We start from the raw sequence: 20,854 nt of genomic DNA on the forward strand, positions 1-20,854 counted from the left end.
ACTAAAATGAGCTGTCTGAATCCTGGGCCTCCAGGGGTTCTAAATAATACTCTTTTGTCCATCTCTACCCATAAAAAAATATCTATTCTATTGTTGTCTGGCCTGAAAATATCAGTGTGTTGCACTGGCTTTGCAATCTCACTTTGCTGACTCCCACAATGCAGAAATATCACAGAACCACAGAAAAGTTTGGGCTGGAAGGGACCTTAAAAACCATCTCATTCCACTCCCCTGGGGCAGGGACACCTTCCACTAGACCAGGGTGCTCCAAGCCCCATCCAGACTGGCCTTGGACACTTCCAGGGATGGGGCAGCCACAGCTTCTCTGGGAAACCTGTGTCAGGGCCTCCCCACCCTCGCAGGGATGAATTTCTTCCTAATAGCTAATCTAAACCTACTCTCTTTTGGTTTAAAGAATATTCCCTTTTGTTCTGTCTCTACAAATACCATATACACTACAATATCATATAAATAATTGGGGGGAGAAATACTGGTAAGAACTAGTCCCCTCTGAATATAAGTTTTTATTTCCTTTTTCAGGTTTTCCTTTGTGTCTTTGTGGTTGGGCTGGCTCCTCCAGATGGCTGGAATAGGCTTTGTTTCTTGTTTATCACAACACCTGAATATCTGGAGAGTTTTGCCACCTTCATCCCAAATGCTGGCTGTTGGTTTGAGGAGGATGTCAACTGTTACACAGCAACTCATCCTTTTCATCACCAACTATTTTCCCTGAGTACCAATTGACACTTTGGCTTCAGCTTGTAGTTCCTGAAGGGACATAAACCAATATAATCATAGCATCAGTGGCTGGTTCAAACACAGCCCAATGCTGGGGCAATCAGCTGGGCTGACGTTTTGGGTTGGTCCTTGCTGAAGATGGGGAGTGTTCAGCAACATCCACTGCAGATGTGGGTGTGGATCCAGGGAGTTTGGAGGCCATTGTTGAGTATTGGCCGCACCAACCCTAAAAGGTGGACATGACACTGAGTGCTCTTCTCTGCTCTTAAAAATAGCAGGTAAGTCACAAATGAAGGCGTGAGCTTAGCTCCAAATGATGGTCAATTCCCTGAAACAACCCAAACCTTTCACCATATCCGCTTAGGACAAGGTGTTCTTCCTCTTCTGAAGCACAAAGGAAGGAAATGTATCTTCAGGAAATGTTTATTTTACCCATGGATTGTCTGAAGCAAGGTTTGACAATACCCGGAAAAAAAAAGTCTCCATAAAGTTAATATAAAAATAGGTGGGGTTATTGACAAAATGCATGATTTTTATGAGCTAGAGAGAAGAAAATGTGCTGTAATGCTCTGTGCCAGCTGCTAAAGTGCAACCCGGCGACTGTGGTGCAGCTGATGTGTGACCTGTGGACCCTCCCGACTGCAGGCCAGGTGAGTCAGGGGACAGGTCCCTGTCCTTGTCCTCCCAGCCATTTGCACACCTTAACACAGCCACTCAAAAAGAGAACCAGTGAGATACTTAACAATAATAAATATTTACACATTGGAAGGAGAGCTGCTTCTTAGCGCCTAACCCTGAGGGGTAATTTAACCCTCCAAATCTATAGGAAGCCTCTTTCTTTCTTCAGACCCCAGGAGGTGTGTTAGGCACATTTCTTCTGAACACAGGCTCAACTGCCCCTCCTTTTTATTCCACTTTTCTTCTTCCCAGCCATGGAGAGCTGTAATGGAAATCTTGAAGGCAGCTGGTCTCTGGAAAAGAACCCTATGAGATTTAATGCCTTGACTTAGAATGAAGGAGTTAAAAAGAAAATAAAAGAAATATTTAATTTAGTTCCTACAACAGAGATCTGCCCAGTGTCCTCCTCCCAGCCTTCCACAGAGACATCCCCTTGGTGGCTGCCTCATCCCAGGCTGGAATATCCTGAAATCCGCCACAGACCTGTGACCTCCTGCTCCTCCAGGCTGGCTCCAGTGAGCCACGCCGGGGCTGAGCTGCCTGAAATAGGCATGGAGAGAGGCTTCCACAGAAACCTCTAAATGGGTTTTAATGTCTCCCCGCCGTAGGATTCCCGGAATTAATTTGTGTCTGGCTTTTGAAATCAGGGATGTTGTGTTGAAGAAGATGGATGCTCCTAAGAAGTATTGGAAAGAATGAAGGGCTGACAGGGGTGGTTTATGAAGTGAGCCTGGCCATGGATGCAGAGTAGTAAATGTGGTTGGTTGATTGAGATCAGATTTTTTTTTTGCCAGTGGCGACGCCCATGTAGTTTATTTATTTATTTTCCCCTTTCACTCCAAGGCACCTAACAACAACACTGTATTTTATAAATCCCTGTGATTATAAATCTAGAAGGATGTCATTCTCGATTTCCTCAGAGGCCAGGAGTCTCTACCCACAGGAGACGGATGGGAGAAGCAGCCAGCAAACCTTCTATATTATTGCAGAGAATTGCAGGAACTGGTTTTGGTTTACACCGCATGGGGAATGCGGAGTCTGCACAGAGCATCTCCATTTACTGCTTCCTCTGCGAGCAGCCAAGGCAGGATTGCTGACACTCCTTCCACACAGTTCCCGGGCAGGGAATGATGCCCTGCAAAAGATGCAAAGCTGCGGATTTGCATCAATTCTTTCTGTTATCCTGCTTTGAGGATACAGCCTAAAAACTTTAGAAGTGCTTCATACAACTGTGCAAAACTGGTGTGAAAGTCCAGGCTAGTTCAGCTGCTTTCTCCACTTCCACTCTGTGCCTTGTCCCAGCAGAATGGCTCCAAGAACTGCATGAAAAAAACATCCCCTTGCTTTGTCTTGCAGGCAGCAGTGGCAGATGAGACTTAGAGTTCCACAAGGTGTGGGTAGCAAATAGAGATTGTTACTGCAGGATGCATCAGGTTGTGCTGCAATGTTAGGAAGTGTTTTTTTCCACAGTTTAGAAGATGATTTTTAAAAGTAGGGGATTTAGTTTACATTTTTTCATGAGCTACAAGGTCAGTTGTGGAGAAGGAGCTGGATTTAGCTTCAGAGTCATCTCTCAGCTTTGAAGAAAGAAAAAACAACAACAGGAATGTTTGATTTTGGTGTTTTGCTTCATCTTCTTGCTGCCTTGGCCATGCGGCTGCTTGTGGTGTTGTGGGGGCAGCCCCACAAGGTCTCTGGTCCTTCCCTCCTCTTCCTATCATTCACCTCCTCCCCAGCCCTACCGGAGTCAAATATAAACTTTCTTAAAATGAACACAAGATTCATTCCACTTGACCAAGCCTGACTTCCCAGAAAACAAACAGAGAGGCCAGAGCCAGCCAGCCCCCTCTCCTGGAGCTGCCAGCCTCCAGAGAGCTGCCGGGTGACCCAGAGGAGTTCTGGGCTTTTTGTAGTGAAGAGGGTGGGAAGGAGAGGGAGCCCACCTAAAGGATTTCTGGGGTTTGCTGTAAAATCACAATGTTGCCAGGTGTCTTAATTGTCACAGTTCTGATTTTTTTCCTGTTTCAGTCCCAGTTGGATAACTGGACACAACTGTTCCCCTGCCCCGGAAATGGACCCAAAGGAATCAGGTCAGTAGGATCTATTAGTGCTGTTGATAGAAGAGGGTTCTTCAAAACCCAGCACTTAAACTAAACCAAACAGGGCAAAAGCCAATTGCCTTTTTTGACCCTTTTTACTGTTATCTTTTGTTTTCAAGGGGCAATCGTTTAAACTACAAAGGGGAGATTTAGATTGTTTGTTAGGAAGCCGTTCTTCCCTGTGAGGGTGGTGAGGCCCTGGCACAGGTTGCCCAGGGCAGCTGTGGCTGCCCCATCCCTGGAAGTGTCCAAGGCCAGTCTGGATGGGGCTTGGAGCAACCTGATCTGCAGGGTGACATCCTTGCCCATGGCATGGGGTTGGAACTAGATAATCTTTAAGATCCCTTCCAACCCAAACCATTCCATGATTATTTTTATAAAAATGAAAAAAACAACAAAACAAAAACAAAACAAAACCCCATCCTCATAGAAACCGTGTATATTCATTAAAAGAATGACTAAAAAATAAAGAAAAGAATATGCTGAGCAGTTTTCCAACCCAGTTTTGCCTCCAGAGTGGATTGACTTGGTTTCTGCTCTGCAGAGGTCACTCAGTACTGCACTGACCGAGGTGTGCCAGTGCTGGGCCCGTGCTGTGCCCTCTGCCAACGACAATGGACAAATGAGTGGACACTGCAAAGGCTTCAGCTGCTGCTCTCCACGGCAGCTCTCCCAGACTCCAGACTTCCCCTGGCCTCTGTGCCAGGTCTCATCTGCAGGGACACTCTCTCTGGCAGATTACTCGAGGCAGTGAAGCTCTGTGGTGCAGCTGCCCTAAAACCACAGGATTGTGACCTTTTGGACTTGATGTCTGTGCTTTTCTTCTTAGACTCCCAACCCTGCAGGTGTTATCCCTGCAATTCCCTGGGAGCAGCTGTGTGCAGGTGATTCTCTCTGAAATAGCATGGGAAAGAAACAAGCATAGACAAAATAATAAATACACCTGTATAGGCCTCCCTTTCCTTGCAGGCAGGAGATGTTTTGGGACCTAGGTCAGAGTTATCTGATATGTCCCGGATCCCCTGTCCCAGCACTCGTCACCTTCTCTAGCTGACGATGTTTATCTGCCTTTCTTTTCCCAGGACAGGAATCTTTGATCTCATCTGGTCTCACTGTTAAACACCCTCTCTTGCAATGAAAGCATGAGCTTCTGATCCTCTCTAATCCCAAAACATCCTGTGTGATTGAGTCTCTTGACTTTCTTCATCCTACAAGCAATACCTAAAGTTATTTAAAAAAAAAAAACAAAAAACAAAAAACGAACAAAACAAAAGACCAAACAACCCTTCCTCCCCCCCCCCCCCCCCAAAAAAAAAAACTACATAAGAGAGTCTTTACACTACAGCAAACCTGCTCTTTATGGAAAAAAAAAATATCTTGAACTAAGCCAGCTGAAGCATTCCCTCCTGAGAGCTGAGTGCAGAAGGCAGCTCAAACACCTTCCTCTGTGGGTCTTCTCCTCTGCCTATGCTGATATTTGCAGGCAGCTTTAATGAGGACAAGTATAGTTAATGAGGACTGGACAACACTTCTGCAAATTACTTGCGTGCTGCTAAGGATAGCATTCCAAGTTTAAAAATAAAAATCAAGGGAAAAGGTTTATTTTCATGTTAGATTTCAATTTGCTGCTATTTTCTTTTTGTCTTTACTATCTGCTGTTTTCCTCTATAAGCATTATCTATTCAAGACAGAAGAGATTAAAGCTAATTGTCAGGCCCCTCTGTTTTTCCTTCTTACTGTTTTATCTCCTAAGCAACTTTATTTGGTACAAGACAAATAATCTGAATTCCTGAAGTCAGAAACATGGAGTGGGAGTCCGGGAAACTGGCTGCTGATCTAATGGAGTTTTTGCAAGTGTGGTTATGGTCAGAAACTCTAAATATGGCACCGTGTTACTGTACACACGGTGACTGCACCCTGTGCGTCAGGGGCTGAGTCACAGCGCTGTAGTTTACTGACAAAAACATGTTTTACTACTCCTGGTAGTGAGGAGTTGATAGAGCTGGGAGTGAAAGTGTTGAGCTCGTTGCATGGTCACCAGCTGAATCACAGAATCATGGAAAGCTTTGGGTTGGAAGGGATCTTAAAGACCCTCTCTTTCCATGGCAGGGACACCTTCCACTATCCCAGGGTGCTTAGAATGGGTTGGGTGCCTGACCAGGTTTTGCTGGTGGTGAGGGGGGGTGAAGCAGCAGAAGGGACAGGATTTGGCAAGTGGATGTTGGGATGTTGGTTGGCTTGTCTGGCATGAAGAAGCCTTGGAGGAGAGATCCCTTCCTGGTGATGCCTTAGGTTTTAGCGTTTATGTTTTTCATATCCTGTACTGCCTAGTGTGTAGCTCTGAAATTTCATACAGACTGTTAGCTACTGTTCTCTCATGCTGGTTAGATATACATATCTATATCTATTTGTTACGTAACAAACCCTCTCTGGGCCTGAACTCAAGGACACCTTGTTGTCCCAGGCCCTGAAATAGGTAAACTGAGCCTCTGGACAGGGGGAACAAATTTGGGGTAATTATATCATTGTCTGAAATTATAATTGGAGAATTACGCTTGGTATGCAAATGGACCAAACTTATAAAAGTGTGAAAATCCTGTGACCTGGGGTCCATCTTGGGTGTAGCCTCTTGACTGCCCAAGGTATACCTTTGAAGGCCCTTCAAATAAATACCTGCTTTTATTCTCTTAACCTTGTGTAGCCTCTGTTTTCAGGTAGCCACTTCAAGGCATCACTGGCACCCCATGGCGAGGCTGCATGAGGGGAGCACAGTCAAGAGAGCTGTGATGCCCGTGGCCATGATTCTCCTGCTGTGAAAGTTCTGGAAGAGTTTTCTTTCCAGCACCCTGCAGAACAGAAGTGTCTTTCCAAGCCTTCATGGAACAGAGCTGTCAGCCTGTGGCTCCCTCTCCTTCCGCTGCAGGCTCTCTCCACCAGCAAATGGACCAGCAACAGTTTGATTTTTTTCAGCTTTTGAACTGAAGTGGCTTGTTCTGAATGTTAACTACAGAATCTACTTTAATATAATATTTTTCCTCTTAACAGAGCCCCTTTCTTAAAATTTTTTCAATAATAAGTATCCATCAAGGAGGAGCTCAGCTGGCATTCCCATACTGTCCACATTCATCCTAACCTTTAGTATTTACTGACTCATGCAGTATGCATCTGAAGGAGTTATTAATGGAAAATATTAAAGGAATTTAGTTTAATATTTGGTAAATAGGAGGTGTCTTTTCTTTGTGCTTGGATTTGTGTTTCAAATGTCTATGTTTGTGTTATTTTTATTAATATATTTCATGGGCTGCTTAATAATAGTAACAATTAAGATAATAACAATAAATACTAATAATACTGAGCTCTTCTGCTTTTCATCTAAGGAGGTCAAGACTCAAGGGTGTACCTCTGGGGCTGGTATAATGTAGATCTGATCTCCTCCTGTTATTTCTTTCTGTGGAAAGTTAGGAATATCATGTGAAGATCAGATCACCTCTATTTTGGCCTCTGGAATGTCTCTTAGGCATTATAAATGCCAGTAAGAAACATAAAATTGCAAAGAAAACAAGCACCAGGACATTGAAAAATATAACCACAAATACTGACCTATTTGGGATTTTTTTTCTGATTTAGCAGAATTCTATTAATACTGTAATTAAAGCTATTTTGTAGCCTGGGGGCTTGGGCACCTGGCTCTTATTAGAGCTGGATCCATAGCATGTGGTGAAAAAGGCCAAGAGGACAAGAGAGGAGATGGCCCAAAGGAGAACACAAGAGGGCACAGTGGCACCTGTGGTGCACTTATTGTTCTCTGGCTTTTTGAATTGTTGAGGGCAGGGTGAATTCAGAGCTCTGTTTACATGACATAAATAATTACGGTAACAGAGTTCATTAGTGGGAACAGTAAAAATTTAATTTTGTCAACTTGGAGTGGATTATTTACTAGAATTTTTTTTTTTTTTTTTTTTGTGTGGCTCAAAGATAGATGTGATGACTGTGTCATATAAGGTCAATATGGCAATAAGCCCCGCTGCAAGTTTGACAGAATTAATGTGGGCAGCCAGTAAGAATGTACTGATTGTATTAAATGAGGTACAAAATGCACATTCCAGGCAGGTGTTTCTGCACTTTCCTCAATTCCACTCTTCTTGTACTGTATTGTGCTGATGGAAACGAATTCTGTGATTTCAGAAACAAAGGACGCTGATGCTGCTTTTCATTTTCTGCCCAAGGAGAATAAATGTTGGTGCAAACCTTTTTTCATGTGGCTGCCCAGAAATGACCCAAGTGAAGCCAAGAAGCTGAACATTAAGCAACCTCCCCCTGGTGATGCTGCTGAAATGAGAGGTCAGTGGTGAAAACTTTCTTCTGGAAGAGTTAATGGTGTAAATAGATATTTGTGAGGAAATGATACAGAAATAAGCAGGACCCTATCTCAGATGTGAGGTTGAAGTTCAGAGATCACAGTTGTCCTTAGATGTCTCAGTGGGCAAAGAGCGTCCCCGTGCCATGATCACCTGCCTGGGTGGGTTTTTTTGAGGGGAGAGCTGGAGGAATAAGTCCAGCAAAGAGTTGCAAACAGCCTTTTTCGGATTTTTTCAGTGTTTCTGACGCTCACAGGAGGTTACAGGCTGGGCCTTTACTATGGGAATTGTGGTTGAACCCTCTGAAGGCTGTAATTCATGACATGGCATTATTTCCCAATGAACATCCACCCCTTTTTTTTTTTAAAGAATCCCTTGTCCTGAGGTCTCCCATATACATTATTTGTAAGCACAACTTCTCCTCCCATCCAAAGCAGCCTCTGGGGGTTTCTCTCCCTCCCAGAAGTCAATCAATCCAGCGCTGTACGCAGAGCCACGGAAGGAAGATGCGATACTACAGTGCACACAACAAAGTACAGAAACTAGATCATTAACATCTTCATATCCTGCCCTGACATCTCACAAATTATTTTAGACTTCATAGCCAATGTAAACAGGTTTGTTTTCAACTCCCCTAATTGCCTGCTAATTGAGAGCAGATGCAGGCCTTAACTTTCAGCAGATAAAGAGCAGCCTCTTCTCTGGGGCTTCGCATCTATCACGAGGTCTCTGACGTGTGCTCTGAGCTTCTCTGGTTAGTGATGCCGAGGCAGAGGGGGATTGGAATGGCTCCTCTTGCCTGAACCTCAGTGAGACAGAAGGGAAGACAGAGCTATGGGACTCATCAGTAACATCATCATCATTATTGTTTCATTTCGTACTCCAGTGCACTTTCTGCAATGGCACAGGTCTCCTTCTGCAGGGGAGCTCTCCGAATTATAGATGGGCTTCTCGTTATTATAGAAATCACTGGGTTTATGAAAAATGCATTGCTGTCATGTTCCATTATCTACTTCCGCCCATGCTGCAATCCTGTAGCTTGCAAGTCATTAGATTCTTTTTCAGCGTTCCTTTGAAATAATCCTTTCAAAAAACACTATTCATTGGGTATGACCCCGGAGAGATACTGTCTGGTACTAAAGCTCTCTTTTAGTTCTGTGAGGGAGACCTGTAACAACAAGATAAGTGCATGTATATTCCAAGTAATGTCTGGAGTTTGCTGCCTCCCATTAAATGCAATAGGAGCTTACAGTTCAAATGGTAGAATTTTGCTTTGTAAATGTAGGAGAAAATGGAGTTCAGATATAGAGGTAAATTTGCATTTGGTAGTGATTTAATGTTCCATGGTCTGTTTTAGCTCCAACTTAAATAGTACATTTAAACCATCAATAAAAAAGAAAAAAGAAAAGAAAAAAAAAAGAAAAAAAAAAAAAACAACAAATGAAAAAACGTGCTAACTGCTGGGTTCAGAAGGAGTGGATGTGATTTTATTCTTGCTGTCAATGTGGCAGTGAGCTGCCTTTTACTTTCTCCTCTTCATTTAGCAAGTCAGCAGTAGCAGTTAAATGATAGCCCTCCGGTCTTTCTTCAGGACTGTTTCTGCAAATGAAAGCAGGAACTTCAAATCCTTGTGTTTTTCATGTCACTTACAAGGTGTTTTGTGAATTTTAACATTTTTGCATCTATCTGTGAAACAGTGGAGAGGATGCCAGGATTTCTGAGTAAGAAGTGCCCTTTGTGAAGGGAGGCTGCATGGCTTTGTACCACTGGGTTCAGGAGGTCATAAAGGGATGTTGAAGAGAAAAAAACCTGCCAAAAATGAAAACGTTTGGTGGCTTGTGAATGATAAATGGATTGGAAAAAAAGAAAAAGGGGAAGAGTTAACATCTAACCAGTGACTTTCAGAAATACCTAAAGCACCTGGTGTCTGGATTATGAAAAATTATTCAGTCCCAGAACCACAAACTCCAGGTTTTCACTGTGATTTCTTCACGAAGCACTTTTTTCTCTCCCAGGGCTGGCTCCAGGCCTCCCTGTGAACACACAGTCACCCCTGCTCACATTATCCCTCTCTGGAAAATTGCCACAAACCTTGCAGAATCCAGTCCTGATCTAGCAGCGATGTGAGGGGTTTAATAGGAGGGCAGGGGGCTTGCAGTCAGTAGCACAAGGCATAACAGACTAGAGCAGTGGTCCATTAAATCAGCATGCTGGGGCCCAGGCATTTACAGTCACACAGTCAGATGTTTCCAGTAATTATTTCCCCACAGCATTTTTATTAGGTGCTCCATAAATAATATTCACTGCCATGCTCTTCTCACGGTCTTTTATAAAAAAAAAAAATAAGGTAGGAGAGAAAAGAAGGGGAATTCACTATACTTTCAGCTGGATTTTGAGGTATTTCTGTCTTTGAGCCCTACTGAAGCAGATATGAACTTGGAAAATACGGGCAAATTAATTCCTTACTGACCGAACATTGTGGCCTAGAACAATCATTGGAGCAGCTTAATGTATGAATCATAGAGCCATCATAGAATCACAGAACAGTTTGGGTTGGAAGAGACTTTAAAATTCATCTTGTTCCATCCTTGCCATGGGCAGGGACACCTTCCACTATCCCAGGTTGCTCCAAGTCCCATCCAGCCTGGCCTTGGATACTTTGAGGGATGGGGCATCCACAGGTTCTCTGGGTAACCTGTGCCAGGGCCTCACCACCCTCCCAGGGAAGAATTTTTTCCTTATATCTAATCTAAACCTACTCCCTTTCAGTCTGAAGCCATTCCCCCTTGTCCTGTCTGTGCATACCTTTGTAAAAAGTCCCACTGGCATGTTTCTATTTCAGATTTAGATTTGTCTTCTTGTCATGGATCCCATGCAGGCCTGGGATTGACAAGCAAGCCAGTGCTGGGGTTGGAGTGGGATCTTTTCTATGTACTGTTTGTTTGTTGTTCGCTTTTTTTGGTAGTATTTACGTAGTTCAAATCCAGGGTCATTACACCAACTAAAGGCACTGTCCTCTCCTCTGTGGAAGAGCTGCCCAAAGCTCAACACTGTCACTGTGTGTTTCATCTGCTCTGGACAGGCAGCCCCTATTGCCAAGCACCAGCTTTTCAATGTAGGCTACTGTGCAAAGGCTTTTTCCAGGAAATATCACTGCCTTGTCTCAGTTATAGCATTAATGTTAAGCAATACAGCTTCTTTCCTGGCACCAGCACTCATGTTTTGCAAAGGGTTTTTACTCAGGTATTTAATTTTCAGCATCAATTTTCTATCCAAAGTAAGATTCCTCAAACGAACTCAAGGATCTGGAGACTTATTTTTGTACTTACTGGACTGCAATATTGCAACTAACCCCAAGCAGAATTCAGAGGAGCAACAGTAAAAGGAAGTGGACTAAATATTCATGGTTCAGGTTTTCTACAAGAGTCACAAACTCTTCCATCTGTGTGTGCAAAGCCTCTGAGCAGCCCAAGGTGGGTATTTATATAGATCAACCCACAAGTGCAATACTTCTGTCTAAGCTGAAAAGCTGAGTCAGAGGAGGTTTAGGTTGGGGATCAGGAAAGAAATTGTTACAGAGGGTGAACACTGGAACAGGCTCCCCAGGGCAGTTGCTCAGCACCAAGCCTGTCTGAGTTCAAGAAGTGTTTGGACAACACTCTCAGGCACAGGGTGGGAATTTTGGGGTGTCCTGTGCAGGGCCAGGAGTTGGACTTGATGATTGTGATGCGTCCCTTCCAACTATGTTATCATTCTATGCTATGTGTGGAAATGTGCACAGGGAGCACAGAAATTGTTAATAGCTGGGCAGAAAATAGACCCTCAGATAAAGAGGGTGGGTTTGCTGTCAGTGACTGCTCGGGTTGGGTGGCCTCATTCCATGGGTGTCTCCATGAGGGTTCAGTGCCTTGTGGCTGTCCCAAAGGAATGGGGTATTTACATGCAGGTCATTGTCAGCAGACTGGAGGGATCTTAGCAGCCCTGGCTGATGGCTGAGATGTGTGGTAAAGACATTGGACCCAAGGCTAAGGTCAGACCTAACAGAACTCTTAGACCTTGTCTAACAGCGCCAGGTGAGGGAGCTTCCTACAGCCCTGTCACAGCTGGAAGATGCTCTGCTCTTGGCCATGGCTGTAGCAGTGTCAGGGACATCCTGGCAGGAGTAAGAGGCGAGTCCTCAGCTGCTCAGAAAATCTCACCTCCAGATCATTTCCCAGTTCCTTTTGTTCTCTGTTTCATTTCTGGACTGGGGAAGTTGCAGCCTTAAATTCAGTAAGAACCCACTCAATATAAATGTATGTATCTGTTTTCCTATGTGCTATAAGAAGACTCAGTTTGGTGAACCCAGGCCATTGGCATTTCATAATTTCCTCTTGCTCCAGCAGGTGAGGAATTAACCCATTGTTATTCCTCTCTAAAGGAACAGAGAAAAAGATATCCTCTGCAAAGACCATGATTTAAAAAAAAAAAAAAAAAAACACACATCTATTGGGTTTTTAAAGAAATATTTTATTGGAACCATAAGGTTTCTTTTTTTGAGAGAGAAAATTTGAAATCCGGAGTTTATTTTTCCTTCAGTGTCTCTCCTAAGAACCAACAGGAATTGAGATTTTTTTTTTTTTTTCTCTCTTGTGTTTGTGCCTACTTATTAAACACACATGTGGCCTGGATTCCTTGCGTAGGTGCAAAGAGGTTTGGAAAAAAAAAAAAGGAAAGGAAAAAAAGGTGTAACCCAGTCCATTGACCTGTCTCTTTGCCCTTAGGACTCTTTCGAACAGCTGTGAGAAAAAGAAAAGGGGGGGGAGAGGTAAAAAAAAGAGGCAGTTTAACAAGCCAAATCCAGATGTTCATTTCATACACACACCCTGAACAGCTTTTGCATGGTTTATTTCGTTTTCTGAAACCATTTTTCACCAGCCTGTTTTCTCAGCTGGGAAACTTCTGGTGTAGTGTTTTCAAAAAAATATTGCATTTGGCATTACAAGAAAACAGAGCCTTTAAGATATTAAAAGGACAATATCCTTGTTTGACTTGGCCCAGGGAAGCAGGGCTATAGGAATTTTAGATTTTTGTACCACCCAAAGAATAGGTAAAAGAAATTTTCCACTCTTAAACTCAGTTTATATGGGAATTTGAGAGTTGATTTAGCTTGATTTTTTTTTTCCTTTTAAAGACTTCTCTGTGGATTCTGTGTTGGTGTAGATGGACTTTGTTAATGGGAAGGAATAAGCAAAGTGATAGCAATTTGTTTGCTTCTAGATCATGGTGTACCATGGTTCAAAACTCAGACTGATGCTGAATGAACTCTACTTTTGTTCTGCGTTATTCACACCCGTGTCCACGTAAGGTAGACAGACAAATCTGAAATTATTTTTCACTGGCACAATTGCTTTTAATTTAACATTTATATCAACTGTGTGGGCAGCACTGATTGCAGGGAGGATGGTGACAGAGCAGGGTCTACACTGAGTTCAGTGGTACCCAAAGGTTGGGGGGTGATGAGCAAAATTAGGGAAGATCAAGTGCAAACCAGACCTGTACTGCTCTCACTCAGGCAATCAGAGGATATATTGCTCTGCAGAACACTCAGTGTAAAACCCCAGCTCCACTGAAGCCAGTGGATGATTTGCAGTTTGCTACCCTTCACAACTTAGGTGAAAAAACCTTCTTTTTTTAACCTATGTGATCCTACAAGTGCCATTCACTATTACTTACTGTTTTAGAGAGAGACTTGATCTGAATTCCTCCCTGTAAAGAAAGGTCTCTATCTTTACAACAGTTTTGTGCAATGCTTTGGTGATCCTTTTGTTCACCTGTTCTAAAGAATAAAAAATTGAAGATATTCTTATCAGAAATGTCACCATTCTGTGCAGACCTCAGACCCCACCAGCTATGACCTAAAGCAGATGATAAGAATTGTTAGTGAGAATTTGAAGACATAAACTGTGGTTAAATTAAATAGACAATGAAAAAGAAGGTATTGAACAATCCTGATTTATGAAACTGCAACATTATTTAAATGAGTAAATAGAAATGCTTAAAGCATTAAAATGTCCCACACCATGTTTTCCTTTTACTTTGCTCCTACTAAATAAGGACAAATCATCAGGTGTCTCTTGCAGGCAGAGCAGGGCAGGGTTTGGGGGGGTGTGTGCCTATCTGTGTGCACTCAGGTGTGTGCATCCTTCAGCCTTTCAGCCCTGGTAGTTGAAATATCGGCATTTTGGTGTCAGAACACCACCAAATGGGCTACAAATACTTGGTCCTTGAACTAATATTCTTTTCAGACAGAATTAAAAAAAAAAAATCAGCAGAAATTTATCTAAGGTTTAAAGTGTGTTAGGCAGCTCATTTGTCCAGTACAGAACTAGACTGGAAATCTGCTGAGCAGTCCTAGTAAGTTCTGTTGAACTTTTGGGGGTCTTTTTAAAGCCACTGACTTGGTACACAGATTGAATAATCCTGGAGAAAACATGTATTGTCTGTCTGTTTCAGGAGACTGGAAATTTGTGATGTGAAACAGGGCCCTGATGTGTTTTTCCCTGCTCCTCTTTATCTGGAGTACAAAAACATGCGTGTGTGTTTCTGTATTTATGTGCATGCATATTTACATGTACGTTAAGACACAGCTATAAAAAAGCCATTTACTTGATTAAAAAGGACAGTCTGTTTGTGTGAATATCAAGCCTAGAACCCAGGCACGTTCATATCCAGCTTTGGGTAATTAGACCTCTTAATACCTAATATCAGAGATAGATAAATCCAGGAACTTCTGCACAGATATTGTCAAGACCGTGTTTGGAATTATTCTGTCAGCCAGTGCATTTACAATGAACTTAGAAAATGTCATTTTAGAGGTATCAGGCTATAAATTTGCACAAATACCACTGTATATGTCTCTTCTGGAAGGATGGCACCATGGAAGTGGTGTCAAGGTTGCATCCTGTGCTTGCACAGCATGTGGAGCCTTAGCCTGTGGATGGGGCAGTTTATGTACTGCTCTGAGACAAGTCCATAAAGATGATTCAGGAACTGAGAAGAAAATGAGGAGGTAATGCTGCTGCATGAGGAAATTTGGGATAATACAGCCTGGGTCCTTCCAGTCATGAAAAGGGATAAGACAGTCTAAGTGTCAGGGCTCTTATCGCTTTCTATCTTTCAGCAAACCAATGACCCAGGCCACATGGCCTCCCAAAAATGCCTTCTTTGTCTTGACAAAATATCATCCTGTAAACATTTCCAATCACAGCACTGAAATGGTTGCATTTATTATAACAGCCTGCCACAGACTTTGGTTCAGTAGTCTTTCTAGAGAGGGGCTAATACCTGCTCGGCGAACACCATTAGCCACGGTGACGGATCCCAGCAGTAGTGTCTGGGTTCTCATTTGGTACCCCACAACACAGGACAAGCTCAGTGTTACTCCCTGCACTCCATGCGCCATCTCCCTTGAGTTTCTCTATAGCTTTAACCCAGCTTTGCCTAATGTTTTGCTAAATATTTCCTTTTAAAATGATCCAGGGAAAATCAGGAAATTCCTCTTTGTCTCTCCCTAAGAAATTCATTTTGATACCCCTAATTGTCACTGCAGGAAAGTTGCATGTCACCCTTAGTTGTCTTCTCTATAGACTCCTACTGTTATGGCTCTGCCAGTGAGAGGAAATGCTCTGTGTTTCAAGGGAATTTTTTGCTAATATTGTTGCACTGTTTTCTGGTGACCTCTTTGTCATAGATGGTGATGATGTTGATACTCACAGAGAATTAAAAACCCTGCCATGAAGGCACAAAGGGCAGGTGGTGCATTCTCTATTTCCAGAAAAGCTTTTCTGGTTTGCAGGAGTGAAAAGAAAAAGTTTTCATTTAGAGGAGGACATTAGGGTTGAGGTAGGAGATGGGGATTTCAGAAGGTGATTGTCTGTATCAATGCAAAAATTATAATTGGTACTCTCAGAATCATGGACTAGTTCACATTGAAACTGGCATTTGTAGATCATCTTGCCCCTGCTTAAAAGAGGGCCAACTTCAAAGGTAGCTAAGGTTTCTCAGGGCCATGTTCTGTCAAGTTATAAAAATCTGCCAGGTTAGGTGTTTTACCATCTTTTTATGCAACCTATTCCAGAACTTAACTGTCCTCCTTTCAATTTATTTTTTAATGAAGTAGGAATTTGTCTTGTTGCAACTTGTGATCGGTGCCTTTTATCCTTTCACTGTATCTGAGAAAAGTTGGACTCAATCTCCTGTGTAGCCGTCTATCAGTAGTAGAACACACCAGTTAAAGTCCCTTTTTTAACTTAGGTTTTTCAGGCTGAAAATATTCACCTCCCTCATCTCTTCCTCATGTGTTTTGCTATCTTGATAGTCTACTGCTGGACTCAATTTAATTTGTTGATGTTGTTCTTGCACTGTAAGCAGGGAAAACCATCCAAAAGTGGAACTGGGCCTCAGTTGTGGCTAATATTTCGTATTAATTGTCTACTCTGTTGACATCAGATGCTCAAGCCTTGGCCATAACAGTAATATAATGGCTCTCGTTCAAATGTTGAGGTAGCAGGGCATACCTGCTAGGCCTGCTTGGAAGAGCCTCTCTCATAACACACTGTGCCCAGGTCATCCTGTCCCATTCCTTTGGCTCTCTGTGATAGCACTACACTTAATTGCCTTTTTGCTCATTGCTGAACTGACTGGTTTGTCCTGGACATGATGAGTTTGTTTTCTTCTTTCACAAAGTGCATGCACTCCTATGGACTTTTACAAAGGAATCAGAGACATCCAGGAAAAAAGCAGAAGGAGCAGAAAGCCCTCAGTTTCTTCTTCTATGAATAATTTAGTGCCAAGTTAACTGAAATGTTTGAAAAAGAGATTTTTGGTGCACAGCTTCATTAAACCCTCTATCCCCAAATGGATTCTCTATCAGTGTCAGCATCCAACACTTCATCTTGTCCCAATCATGGCAAAGGCCTTGTGGAAATAAAATGCAGAGGAAGGGAGAGGCAAAGCAGATTATTGTTGCCATTAGGCACATCTGTGTGTGTGTGCACATGTGCTCTACAAACTCACAGTGAGGGCAAAACCAGGATCTGTATGAAAAGAAGGAACGAAGCCCCAAAGCATATAATCCTTCCAAAACCTGTGCTCCTTTGCGGGGTGGGCCACGCTGTTAAAGGGTGCTGTGCCACTCTCCAACCCCCCTGCTCTGGAGCACGAGTTTTAGGCAGAGGATTCTGTTCTCTTCCACTGAGCTTTTACCAGCACAGTGAGTGGGACCCCCTTCTCTTGGCAGAGGTTTCTGTCAGCGATCTGTCTTCTGCAGCTATTTCCGTGGGAAGGCCCTCCATCTGGTGCTTGGCAGGGAAGGGAACTTTCCTCTCAAATATTTTCTCTCTCTCTCTCTCTCTCACCCCGTTTAAGGTATACCCTTTGGAAATCTTCAACGTCCAAGATTTATTTTTGCACAGGGTACATACTTTGTTTTACGTGGTCTGGCTTTCTTTTCTTCTCACAAAACGCCACCCCTGTGCCCTGCTTATCCTGGCAGAGGGAGAAGAATGCTGTTTGCTTTAACATTACCTTGGGTCTCAGTGTGCAACAGGTCAAAAGATGTGACAAGTACACATACTAATCCCTTTCCCTTTCAGTAAATAGAATAACACAGATGGGAAAGTTTACATTGGGATCTGACACTCGCTCTGAGCTGAAGTTAAAAAGGAGATGGGGTTGGACATTACATTTCAGATCAGAGCAGTTACTGCACAAACTCACCTTCCCACTCAGCATCAAGTCGCTCCTGTTATCCTAAACCCTGTTTGCTCTTCTAAGAATGTCTCCCTTCCCCTTCTACTCTCCTTTCGAGGGTAGTATGTAGACTTGGCTAAGTCTTGGAAAGCTCTTGTAGAATAAAATATTCCCCAAGAATCAGTGATGTTCAAGTGAAAAAATGTCAACATTTTCCACTGAAACACCACCATCGGTGACTTTTTAAACATTTGGCATTTCTGAGCATTGAAATATCACATTAGAAAATCATCCCCACCAGATACCAACGAGATATCTTCTTAGAAATATTAAACTGATTTCAATAAAATTCCCTATTACCAGTTTTGTCATATCTAATCTGACTGTTAATATTTAATTTGATTCTGTTTTCTGTTTCTTTGTAGCCTCTGACATTGTGTGACGTAGCCCAATTTTTAATTTGCTTGCCTGGAGATTTGCCACTCTACATTATTCCTGCAGGGGACACACAGAAGAATAAAACCTAGGATTATGCCTCACATTCAGAGGGGAAAAGCTGCAGCGATGACTCAAAGGGCTTGTCCACATCACACCAAATATCCCTTTCTTGCCATCAGGTATGTACCATTTCACAGTGTCTTTCATGAGAACCTTCTGCCAGCTCCCCATGATCCCTCAAGATCAAGATTCTGATTGGGAACTCCTTAAAATTAAGTTTTGAGGATATCTCTGTAATGAGAAGAATATCTAGGATCTGTTCTTAAATACATATGGGCCTCAGAGGATAAACATGAAGAAATTGTATTTCCTACAATTTTTTTTCTAAAAATCTCAATTCTATAAGCAAAGTTATATGTTAATTATTGAAAATAAGATTAGATATGCAATTAAAAACACTTTTTTAACTGAAAAAGACATATGTATGTACTGAGCTCACTAGAAATGAAAATACTCTATTTGATTTAGAAACTGCATCTATATGGTTTACCACAAATATATTCTTCATGAGAAACACACAGTGACCTGCTTTCTGATTAGAGAACTAACATTTGGGTTTGAGAATCACTGCCTGTTTCATCTGGTTTCTTTGAAAATGTGCGGTTTCAGAACTGCTTTTTCACACTGCTTTGTACACTTCTCCATGAGTTTCATGGCAGAGAGGTTGTGTACCTCTCTCAGTCTGGCACCTTCTGATAACTCACTGATGATTCAGAAATCAAGATCTCAAGTCCAAAATTCAAGGTCTTCCTCTCCAACCTGGGAACAGCTCTGAGGTTCATTCACAGACCATGCAGAGGAGAGCAAACACCAAGTTCAGTTTGAAGAAGCTCAAAGCCTCAAATTTTGGTGGAAGGTCCATCTAGGTCAATGGAGAAGTGGTTCCCAACAGGGAGCATGAGGAAGACCAGCTTAAACTCAACACTTGTATTTTAGGCAGTAGGATGAGGTGAGAGAGATCCTACAATCAGGGCTGGTCTGCAGAGTGGTGTAGATACACAGGCCAAGGTTCAGGACACCTCAGATTGGGCAGTTTCCTGAGGTTTTAGGGCTGATCTTTCTTTCTATTGATGTTTGAAATGGGCACCTTCAGGGAAGCTGTGTGTCCCATAGAAGCTCTGATCTGATTTTGGAGATGCCTTTCTTCCTCCTTTGTAGAAAACCTTGAAACAGCAACTTAGTGATTACCTAAATTTGATTAAATGTGGATCAGGTGAGTCCAGGTCCCTTTTCCTACGTAGGGACCAGCCTTCCCATTGGTTCTGCTGGATGTTCAAGCTCCTTGTTTGGGGCAAGGCACCTAAATGCTTTTGTCACCCTGACCTTTACTCTCTGTTCTAATTTCACTTCTGACTTCTTGACTAAGATCTCTCACAAGGGAGAGCAATTAGTGCCCATCACAAGCAAAGTTTTTGCAACATGGGTGACTGCCCACAAGAAACACAGTTGAGACCACCAACTGTTTTATTTGTTTTTCTTCCAATTTCTGCTGATTGAGAAGCTCATGAGATACATCTCATTTCCCTGGAGGTCCCCAGGGAAGCAGTGGTCAGACAGTCCTTTTTCCAGCCTGCCTTGGGCAACGCTGGTAGCCCTGCTAAATTCTGCCTGATTGAGGCCTCATCAATGCTACTGGCAGCTTATTTCCGCCACCAAACTCTTATTATTTGATGGTAAACACTTTAATTCACTGCTATTCAGAGCCAGGTTTGGATAGGTTACATAGAGGAAAATGGTTTAGTGTCCTGAGCTACAGGTTATGGAGAATTAAACTAAAATCTCCAATAAAGGTTTTGGTGCTGGAGGTTCCATTGTGGGTGGGAGCCACTGTACTTTTTGAAAATAGCCTCTGCTCACTGCAGTGCCAGGTGAAGGTTTTTAGATCTATATCTATCTGCAGACCTAAGTTAAAAAATTTGAGATGTCTTTGGATTTCTCTGCACTGTGTTATCATAAATTATAGAATCATAAGATACCCTGAGTTGGAAGGGATACACAAGGATCATCAATGTGCAGGTCCTGGCCCTGCACAGGACAGCCCCAGCAATTCCACCCTGTGCCTGAGGGTGCTGTGTGTTGTGCCCGCAGGTATTGCCCAGTGGAAAAGGTAACATCTAAACTGCATCATCCTTTTGCTAATTTGAGCAGGAATTTCAGTCTCCCTTCAAATCCCTCTCTTCCCTGCTTCCTCCAGTTTGAGGGAGGTCAGTAATTTGTTGGTGGCTGTTTAACCTCAGGAGGCCTCTTTGCTTTCCCGTCTCCTACCCCACACAGCCTGAGATGCTCTTGCCAGCAAGCTGAGCTGAGGCTCGCCTCATTTCCTCCCCTGTAATTCCACTCTTGCCTTGGATGAGAAAGGCACTGAATAGATTAAATTTACCTCTTCCCCTGTGTCTGGAGTATCAGTGCTTCCTATGTATGGGAACAGACCAAGTCACATCGAGTTCTAGGAGTGATTCAGGTAGAGACAGAGCCTTCACTTTGACTGGACCTTGCATATGAATATCTCAAAGAATTTAAAAATTATAGTTCTGCTGTGTAAATAAAACACGCCAACACTTCTGTTTTATAAAATTTTCTGTGCTATATTTAGGACTTGCCTCTACTGATGTTATTTGGAGTATTTCCACCAACTTTAGTTTGGGCTGAATTATCTTAGAAATAATTTTTGATGGCGTCATTTATGGTTCTTTGTTGACTTCTTTAATTCAACCTATTTTAATATGAGAAAGGTCTTTGCTTCATAACACA

At 42.7% G+C, this 20,854-nt stretch overlaps 1 long non-coding RNA gene across 17 annotated transcripts in view; it reads left to right on the plus strand.

Annotated features, from left to right (window-relative positions):
• LOC121672863 overlaps positions 1–20,854 on the plus strand; it is an 84,148-nt gene that overhangs the window by 47,394 nt on the left and 15,900 nt on the right. For 9 of the 17 annotated variants that reach the window (XR_006019040.1, XR_006019035.1, XR_006019032.1 and 6 more), the window contains 3 exons: positions 541–3,506; positions 6,230–7,856; positions 18,031–18,222. This is a non-coding gene — a long non-coding RNA (uncharacterized LOC121672863). Of the gene's footprint in view, positions 1–540; positions 3,507–6,216; positions 7,857–18,030; positions 18,223–20,854 lie in introns of all 17 variants that reach the window. The other 8 variants (XR_006019036.1, XR_006019039.1, XR_006019045.1 and 5 more) reach the window with 8 other exon arrangements.

Source organism: Corvus kubaryi, unplaced genomic scaffold (genome assembly GCF_017639235.1).
Source record: "Corvus kubaryi isolate FWS band 111438036 unplaced genomic scaffold, C.kubaryi_AGA036_p1.0 65017, whole genome shotgun sequence".
NCBI lineage: Eukaryota > Metazoa > Chordata > Aves > Passeriformes > Corvidae > Corvus > Corvus kubaryi.